We start from the raw sequence: 10647 nt of genomic DNA, 5'->3' as shown, positions 1-10647 counted from the left end.
CTAACAGCTTTTAGATCCAGAACATGGTGCTGACTAACAGCCTTTAGATCCAGAACATGGTGCTGACTAACAGCCTTTAGATCCAGAACATGGTGCTGACTAACAGCCTTTAGATCCAGAACATGGTGCTGACTAACAGCTTTTAGATCCAGAACATGGTGCTGACTAACAGCTTTTAGATCCAGAACATGGTGCTGACTAACAGCCTTCAGATCCAGAACATGGTGCTGACTAACAGCCTTTAGACCCAGAACATGGTGCTGACTAACAGCCTTTAGATCCAGAACATGGTGCTGACTAACAGCTTTTAGATCCAGAACATGGTGCTGACTAACAGCTTTTAGATCCAGAACATGGTGCTGACTAACAGCCTTTAGATCCAGAACATGGTGCTGACTAACAGCTTTTAGATCCAGAACATGGTGCTGACTAACAGCCTTTAGATCCAGAACATGGTGCTGACTTACAGCTTTTAGATCCAGAACATGGTGCTGACTAACAGCCTTTAGATCCAGAACATGGTGCTGACTAACAGCTTTTAGATCCAGAACATGGTGCTGACTGACAGCCTTTAGATCCAGAACATGGTGCTGACTAACAGCCTTTAGATCCAGAACATGGTGCTGACTAACAGCTTTTAGATCCAGAACATGGTGCTGACTAACAGCTTTTAGATCCAGAACATGGTGCTGACTAACAGCCTTTAGATCCAGAACATGGTGCTGACTAACAGCCTTTAGATCCAGAACATGGTGCTGACTAACAGCCTTTAGATCCAGAACATGGTGCTGACTAACAGCCTTTAGATCCAGAACATGGTGCTGACTAACAGCCTTTAGATCCAGAACATGGTGCTGACTAACAGCTTTTAGATCCAGAACATGGTGCTGACTAACAGCCTTTAGATCCAGAACATGGTGCTGACTAACAGCCTTTAGATCCAGAACATGGTGCTGACTAACAGCCTTTAGATCCAGAACATGGTGCTGACTAACAGCCTTTAGATCCAGAACATGGTGCTGACTAACAGCCTTTAGATCCAGAACATGGTGCTGACTAACCGCCTTTAGATCCAGAACATGGTGCTGACTAACAGCTTTTAGATCCAGAACATGGTGCTGACTAACAGCTTTTAGATCCAGAACATGGTGCTGACTAACAGCCTTTAGATCCAGAACATGGTGCTGACTAACAGCCTTTAGATCCAGAACATGGTGCTGACTAACAGCCTTTAGATCCAGAACATGGTGCTGACTAACAGCCTTTAGATCCAGAACATGGTGCTGACTAACATCCTTTAGATCCAGAACATGGTGCTGACTAACAGCCTTTAGATCCAGAACATGGTGCTGACTAACAGCCTTTAGATCCAGAACATGGTGCTGACTAACAGCTTTTAGATCCAGAACATGGTGCTGACTAACAGCCTTTAGATCCAGAACATGGTGCTGACTAACAGCTTTTAGATCCAGAACATGGTGCTGACTAACAGCCTTTAGATCCAGAACATGGTGCTGACTAACAGCCTATAGATCCAGAACATGGTGCTGACTAACAGCCTTTAGATCCAGAACATGGTGCTGACTAACAGCCTTTAGATCCAGAACATGGTGCTGACTAACAGCTTTTAGATCCAGAACATGGTGCTGACTAACAGCTTTTAGATCCAGAACATGGTGCTGACTAACAGCTTTTAGATCCAGAACATGGTGCTGACTAACAGCCTTTAGATCCAGAACATGGTGCTGACTAACAGCTTTTAGATCCAGAACATGGTGCTGACTAACAGCCTTTAGATCCAGAACATGGTGCTGACTAACAGCTTTTAGATCCAGAACATGGTGCTGACTAACAGCCTTTAGATCCAGAACATGGTGCTGACTAACAGCCTTTAGATCCAGAACATGGTGCTGACTAACAGCCTTTAGATCCAGAACATGGTGCTGACTAACAGCCTTTAGATCCAGAACATGGTGCTGTCTAACAGCCTTTAGATCCAGAACATGGTGCTGACTAACAGCTTTTAGATCCAGAACATGGTGCTGACTAACAGCTTTTAGATCCAGAACATGGTGCTGACTAACAGCCTTTAGATCCAGAACATGGTGCTGACTAACAGCCTTTAGATCCAGAACATGGTGCTGACTAACAGCCTTTAGATCCAGAACATGGTGCTGACTAACAGCTTTTAGATCCAGAACATGGTGCTGACTAACAGCTTTTAGATCCAGAACATGGTGCTGACTAACAGCCTTCAGATCCAGAACATGGTGCTGACTAACAGCCTTTAGACCCAGAACATGGTGCTGACTAACAGCCTTTAGATCCAGAACATGGTGCTGACTAACATCTTTTAGATCCAGAACATGGTGCTGACTAACAGCTTTTAGATCCAGAACATGGTGCTGACTAACAGCCTTTAGATCCAGAACATGGTGCTGACTAACAGCTTTTAGATCCAGAACATGGTGCTGACTAACAGCCTTTAGATCCAGAACATGGTGCTGACTTACAGCTTTTAGATCCAGAACATGGTGCTGACTAACAGCCTTTAGATCCAGAACATGGTGCTGACTAACAGCTTTTAGATCCAGAACATGGTGCTGACTAACAGCCTTTAGATCCAGAACATGGTGCTGACTAACAGCCTTTAGATCCAGAACATGGTGCTGACTAACAGCTTTTAGATCCAGAACATGGTGCTGACTAACAGCTTTTAGATCCAGAACATGGTGCTGACTAACAGCCTTTAGATCCAGAACATGGTGCTGACTAACAGCCTTTAGATCCAGAACACGGTGCTGACTAACAGCCTTTAGATCCAGAACACGGTGCTGACTAACAGCCTTTAGATCCAGAACATGGTGCTGACTAACAGCCTTTAGATCCAGAACATGGTGCTGACTAACAGCTTTTAGATCCAGAACATGGTGCTGACTAACAGCTTTTAGATCCAGAACATGGTGCTGACTAACAGCTTTTAGATCCAGAACATGGTGCTGACTAACAGCTTTTAGATCCAGAACATGGTGCTGACTAACAGCTTTTAGATCCAGAACATGGTGCTGACTAACAGCCTTTAGATCCAGAACATGGTGCTGACTAACAGCCTTTAGATCCAGAACATGGTGCTGACTAACAGCCTTTAGATCCAGAACATGGTGCTGACTAACAGCCTTTAGATCCAGAACATGGTGCTGACTAACAGCCTTTAGATCCAGAACATGGTGCTGACTAACAGCCTTTAGATCCAGAACATGGTGCTGACTAACAGCCTTTAGATCCAGAACATGGTGCTGACTAACAGCTTTTAGATCCAGAATATGGTGCTGACTAACAGCTTTTAGATCCAGAACATGGTGCTGACTAACAGCTTTTAGATCCAGAACATGGTGCTGACTAACAGCCTTTAGATCCAGAACATGGTGCTGACTAACAGCTTTTAGATCCAGAACATGGTGCTGACTAACAGCTTTTAGATCCAGAACATGGTGCTGACTAACAGCCTTTAGATCCAGAACATGGTGCTGACTAACAGCCTTTAGATCCAGAACATGGTGCTGACTAACAGCCTTTAGATACAGAACATGGTGCTGACTAACAGCCTTTAGATCCAGAACATGGTGCTGTCTAACAGCCTTTAGATCCAGAACATGGTGCTGACTAACAGCTTTTAGATCCAGAACTTGGTGCTGACTAACAGCTTTTAGATCCAGAACATGGTGCTGACTAACAGCCTTTAGATCCAGAACATGGTGCTGACTAACAGCCTTTAGATCCAGAACATGGTGCTGACTAACAGCCTTTAGATCCAGAACATGGTGCTGACTAACAGCTTTTAGATCCAGAACATGGTGCTGACTAACAGCTTTTAGATCCATAACATGGTGCTGACTAACAGCTTTTAGATCCAGAACATGGTGCTGACTAACAGCCTTTAGATCCAGAACATGGTGCTGACTAACAGCTTTTAGATCCAGAACATGGTGCTGACTAACAGCCTTTAGATCCAGAACATGGTGCTGACTAACAGCCTATAGATCCAGAACATGGTGCTGACTAACAGCCTTTAGATCCAGAACATGGTGCTGACTAACAGCTTTTAGATCCAGAACATGGTGCTGACTAACAGCTTTTAGATCCAGAACATGGTGCTGACTAACAGCCTTTAGATCCAGAACATGGTGCTTACTAACAGCCTTTACATCCTGAACATGGTGCTGACTAACAGCCTTTAGATCCAGAACATGGTGCTGACTAACAGCTTTTAGATCCAGAACATGGTGCTGACTAACAGCTTTTAGATCCAGAACATGGTGCTGACTAACAGCGTTTAGATCCAGAACATGGTGCTGACTAACAGCCTTTAGATCCAGAACATGGTGCTGACTAACAGCCTTTAGATCCAGAACATGGTGCTGACTAACAGCTTTTAGATCCAGAACATGGTGCTGACTAACAGCCTTTAGATCCAGAACATGGTGCTGACTAACAGCCTTTAGATACAGAACATGGTGCTGACTAACAGCCTTTAGATCCAGAACATGGTGCTGTCTAACAGCCTTTAGATCCAGAACATGGTGCTGACTAACAGCTTTTAGATCCAGAACATGGTGCTGACTAACAGCCTTTAGATCCAGAACATGGTGCTGACTAACAGCCTTTAGATCCAGAACATGGTGCTGACTAACAGCCTTTAGATCCAGAACATGGTGCTGACTAACAGCCTTTAGATCCAGAACATGGTGCTGACTAACAGCTTTTAGATCCAGAACATGGTGCTGACTAACAGCTTTTAGATCCAGAACATGGTGCTGACTAACAGCCTTCAGATCCAGAACATGGTGCTGACTAACAGCTTTTAGATCCAGAACATGGTGCTGACTAACAGCTTTTAGATCCAGAACATGGTGCTGACTAACAGCCTTTAGATCCAGAACATGGTGCTGACTAACAGCCTTTAGATCCAGAACATGGTGCTGACTAACAGCCTTTAGATCCAGAACATGGTGCTGACTAACAGCCTTTAGATCCAGAACATGGTGCTGACTAACAGCCTTTAGATCCAGAACATGGTGCTGACTAACAGCCTTTAGATCCAGAACATGGTGCTGACTAACAGCCTTTAGATCCAGAACATGGTGCTGACTAACAGCTTTTAGATCCAGAATATGGTGCTGACTAACAGCTTTTAGATCCAGAACATGGTGCTGACTAACAGCTTTTAGATCCAGAACATGGTGCTGACTAACAGCCTTTAGATCCAGAACATGGTGCTGACTAACAGCTTTTAGATCCAGAACATGGTGCTGACTAACAGCTTTTAGATCCAGAACATGGTGCTGACTAACAGCCTTTAGATCCAGAACATGGTGCTGACTAACAGCTTTTAGATCCAGAACATGGTGCTGACTAACAGCCTTTAGATCCAGAACATGGTGCTGACTAACAGCCTTTAGATCCAGAACATGGTGCTGACTAACAGCCTTTAGATACAGAACATGGTGCTGACTAACAGCCTTTAGATCCAGAACATGGTGCTGGCTAACAGCCTTTAGATCCAGAACATGGTGCTGACTAACAGCTTTTAGATCCAGAACTTGGTGCTGACTAACAGCTTTTAGATCCAGAACATGGTGCTGACTAACAGCCTTTAGATCCAGAACATGGTGCTGACTAACAGCCTTTAGATCCAGAACATGGTGCTGACTAACAGCCTTTAGATCCAGAACATGGTGCTGACTAACAGCTTTTAGATCCAGAACATGGTGCTGACTAACAGCTTTTAGATCCATAACATGGTGCTGACTAACAGCTTTTAGATCCAGAACATGGTGCTGACTAACAGCCTTTAGATCCAGAACATGGTGCTGACTAACAGCTTTTAGATCCAGAACATGGTGCTGACTAACAGCCTTTAGATCCAGAACATGGTGCTGACTAACAGCCTATAGATCCAGAACATGGTGCTGACTAACAGCCTTTAGATCCAGAACATGGTGCTGACTAACAGCTTTTAGATCCAGAACATGGTGCTGACTAACAGCTTTTAGATCCAGAACATGGTGCTGACTAACAGCCTTTAGATCCAGAACATGGTGCTTACTAACAGCCTTTACATCCTGAACATGGTGCTGACTAACAGCCTTTAGATCCAGAACATGGTGCTGACTAACAGCTTTTAGATCCAGAACATGGTGCTGACTAACAGCTTTTAGATCCAGAACATGGTGCTGACTAACAGCGTTTAGATCCAGAACATGGTGCTGACTAACAGCCTTTAGATCCAGAACATGGTGCTGACTAACAGCCTTTAGATCCAGAACATGGTGCTGACTAACAGCTTTTAGATCCAGAACATGGTGCTGACTAACAGCCTTTAGATCCAGAACATGGTGCTGACTAACAGCCTTTAGATACAGAACATGGTGCTGACTAACAGCCTTTAGATCCAGAACATGGTGCTGTCTAACAGCCTTTAGATCCAGAACATGGTGCTGACTAACAGCTTTTAGATCCAGAACATGGTGCTGACTAACAGCCTTTAGATCCAGAACATGGTGCTGACTAACAGCCTTTAGATCCAGAACATGGTGCTGACTAACAGCCTTTAGATCCAGAACATGGTGCTGACTAACAGCCTTTAGATCCAGAACATGGTGCTGACTAACAGCTTTTAGATCCAGAACATGGTGCTGACTAACAGCTTTTAGATCCAGAACATGGTGCTGACTAACAGCCTTCAGATCCAGAACATGGTGCTGACTAACAGCTTTTAGACCCAGAACATGGTGCTGACTAACAGCCTTTAGATCCAGAACATGGTGCTGACTAACAGCTTTTAGATCCAGAACATGGTGCTGACTAACAGCTTTTAGATCCAGAACATGGTGCTGACTAACAGCCTTTAGATCCAGAACAAGGTGCTGACTAACAGCTTTTAGATCCAGAACATGGTGCTGACTAACAGCCTTTAGATCCAGAACATGGTGCTGACTAACAGCCTTTAGATACAGAACATGGTGCTGACTAACAGCCTTTAGATCCAGAACATGGTGCTGTCTAACAGCCTTTAGATCCAGAACATGGTGCTGACTAACAGCTTTTAGATCCAGAACATGGTGCTGACTAACAGCTTTTAGATCCAGAACATGGTGCTGACTAACAGCCTTTAGATCCAGAACATGGTGCTGACTAACAGCCTTTAGATCCAGAACATGGTGCTGACTAACAGCCTTTAGATCCAGAACATGGTGCTGACTAACAGCTTTTAGATCCAGAACATGGTGCTGACTAACAGCTTTTAGATCCAGAACATGGTGCTGACTAACAGCCTTCAGATCCAGAACATGGTGCTGACTAACAGCTTTTAGACCCAGAACATGGTGCTGACTAACAGCCTTTAGATCCAGAACATGGTGCTGACTAACAGCTTTTAGATCCAGAACATGGTGCTGACTAACAGCTTTTAGATCCAGAACATGGTGCTGACTAACAGCCTTTAGATCCAGAACAAGGTGCTGACTAACAGCTTTTAGATCCAGAACATGGTGCTGACTAACAGCCTTTAGATCCAGAACATGGTGCTGACTAACAGCCTTTAGATCCAGAACATGGTGCTGACTAACAGCTTTTAGATCCAGAACATGGTGCTGACTAACAGCCTTTAGATCCAGAACATGGTGCTGACTAACAGCCTTTAGATCCAGAACATGGTGCTGACTAACAGCTTTTAGATCCAGAACATGGTGCTGACTAACAGCTTTTAGATCCAGAACATGGCGCTGACTAACAGCCTTTAGATCCAGAACATGGTGCTGACTAACAGCCTTTAGATCCAGAACATGGTGCTGACTAACAGCTTTTAGATCCAGAACATGGTGCTGACTAACAGCCTTTAGATCCAGAACATGGTGCTGACTAACAGCCTATAGATCCAGAACATGGTGCTGACTAACAGCCTTTAGATCCAGAACATGGTGCTGACTAACAGCCTTTAGATCCAGAACATGGTGCTGACTAACAGCCTTTAGATCCAGAACATGGTGCTGACTAACAGCCTTTAGATCCAGAACATGGTGCTGACTAACAGCCTTTAGATCCAGAACATGGTGCTGACTAACCGCCTTTAGATCCAGAACATGGTGCTGACTAACAGCCTTTAGATCCAGAACATGGTGCTGACTAACAGCTTTTAGATCCAGAACATGGTGCTGACTAACAGCCTTTAGATCCAGAACATGGTGCTGACTAACAGCCTTTAGATCCAGAACATGTTGCTGACTAACAGCCTTTAGATCCAGAACATGGTGCTGACTAACAGCCTTTAGATCCAGAACATGGTGCTGACTAACAGCTTTTAGATCCAGAACATGGTGCTGACTAACAGCCTTTAGATCCAGAACATGGTGCTGACTAACAGCCTTTAGATCCAGAACATGGTGCTGACTAACAGCCTTTAGATCCAGAACATGGTGCTGACTAACAGCCTTTAGATCCAGAACATGGTGCTGACTAACAGCCTTTAGATCCAGAACATGGTGCTGACTAACCGCCTTTAGATCCAGAACATGGTGCTGACTAACAGCCTTTAGATCCAGAACATGGTGCTGACTAACAGCCTTTAGATCCAGAACATGGTGCTGACTAACAGCTTTTAGATCCAGAACATGGTGCTGACTAACAGCTTTTAGATCCAGAACATGGTGCTGACTAACAGCCTTTAGATCCAGAACATGGTGCTGACTAACAGCCTTTAGATCCAGAACATGGTGCTGACTAACAGCCTTTAGATCCAGAACATGGTGCTGACTAACAGCTTTTAGATCCAGAACATGGTGCTGACTAACAGCCTTTAGATCCAGAACATGGTGCTGACTAACAGCCTTTAGATCCAGAACATGGTGCTGACTAACAGCCTTTAGATCCAGAACATGGTGCTGACTAACAGCCTTTAGATCCAGAACATGGTGCTGACTAACAGCCTTTAGATCCAGAACATGGTGCTGACTAACAGCCTTTAGATCCAGAACATGGTGCTGACTAACAGCCTTTAGATCCAGAACATGGTGCTGACTAACAGCCTTTAGATCCAGAACATGGTGCTGACTAACAGCCTTTAGATCCAGAACATGGTGCTGACTAACAGCCTTTAGATCCAGAACATGGTGCTGACTAACAGCCTTTAGATCCAGAACATGGAGCTGACTAACAGCCTTTAGATCCAGAACATGGTGCTGACTAACAGCCTTTAGATCCAGAACATGGTGCTGACTAACAGCCTTTAGATCCAGAACATGGTGCTGAATAACAGCCTTTAGATCCAGAACATGGTGCTGACTAACAGCCTTTAGATCCAGAACATGGTGCTGACAGAACAGTGGAAACAGTGGAGGGAACATTCCCACTCATCATGTCTGTAATGGGGACAATGTGAATTAGGTAATACAGAAGACAAGGTACCTCTCCAGGATGGATCCTAAAATACTCTCGACTTCTCCCCCAGGGGTGAGCTATATGTAGCCTGTCATAGAACTAATAGCGTAGGGACGCTCCCGTGCCACTGGTGTGTGTGTCATGGGACGCGTTCGGTTGTTCCATTGTTTATGGTTCTTTTGGTGGAGCGCTCCTTGGAGTATATACTGCAGAGGGGATCCAATACTAAATACATGTAGTCATTACAGTCTCTGCCTCTGTTTAACCCTGCAGGTAGAGCTGAGACACAGGGGGTCCAATACTAAATACATGTAGTCATTACAGTCTCTGCCTCTGTTTAACCCTGCAGGTAGAGGTGAGACACAGGGGGCTTCATACCTGTGAACATTAGAAAAAGTTAAAGTTGAAATTCTTTCTCCATTTCCAAATGCTTATCAGCCAATTAAAATCATTGACATAGTTGCATGTGATCAACCCCTACATGTAAGCGGTTCCCATTTAGATACTGTAACCTGGCACATTTAGCCCTATGCTAACCTGGCACATTTAGCCCTATGCTAACCTGGCACATTTAGCCCTATGCTAACCTGGCACATTTAGCCCTATGCTAACCTGGCACATTTAGCCCTATGCTAACCTGGCACATTTAGCCCTATGCTAACCTGGCACATTTAGCCCTATGCTAACCTGGCACATTTAGCCCTATGCTGACCTGGCACATGTATCCCTATGCTAACCTGGCACATTTAGCCCTATGCTAACCTGGCACATTTAGCCCTATGCTAACCTGGCACATTTAGCCCTATGCTAACCTGGCACATTTAGCCCTATGCTAACCTGGCACATTTAGCCCTATGCTGACCTGGCACATTTAGCCCTATGTTAACCTGGTACATTTAGCCCTATGCTAACCTGGCACATTTAGCCCTATGCTAACCTGGCACATTTAGCCCTATGCTAACCTGACACATTTAGCCCTATGCTAACCTGCACAGCTAGCCTGGATTACATAGACGTGGAATCACTGGCCACTTTAATAAGGAACACTGGTCACTTTAATAATGTTTACATACTGCTTTACTCATTGTCACGCCCTGACTTTAGTTTTATTTGCATTCTTTATTATTTGGTTAGGTCAGGGTGTGACAAGGGGTGGTGTGTTTAGTTTTGTCTTGTCTAGGGTTTTTGTTATCTATGGGGATTTTGTATTGT

The sequence above is a fragment of the Salvelinus alpinus genome, chromosome 4 (genome assembly GCF_045679555.1).
Source record: "Salvelinus alpinus chromosome 4, SLU_Salpinus.1, whole genome shotgun sequence".
In the NCBI taxonomy this organism is placed as follows: domain Eukaryota; kingdom Metazoa; phylum Chordata; class Actinopteri; order Salmoniformes; family Salmonidae; genus Salvelinus; species Salvelinus alpinus.
This window is presented reverse-complemented; position numbering follows the sequence as displayed.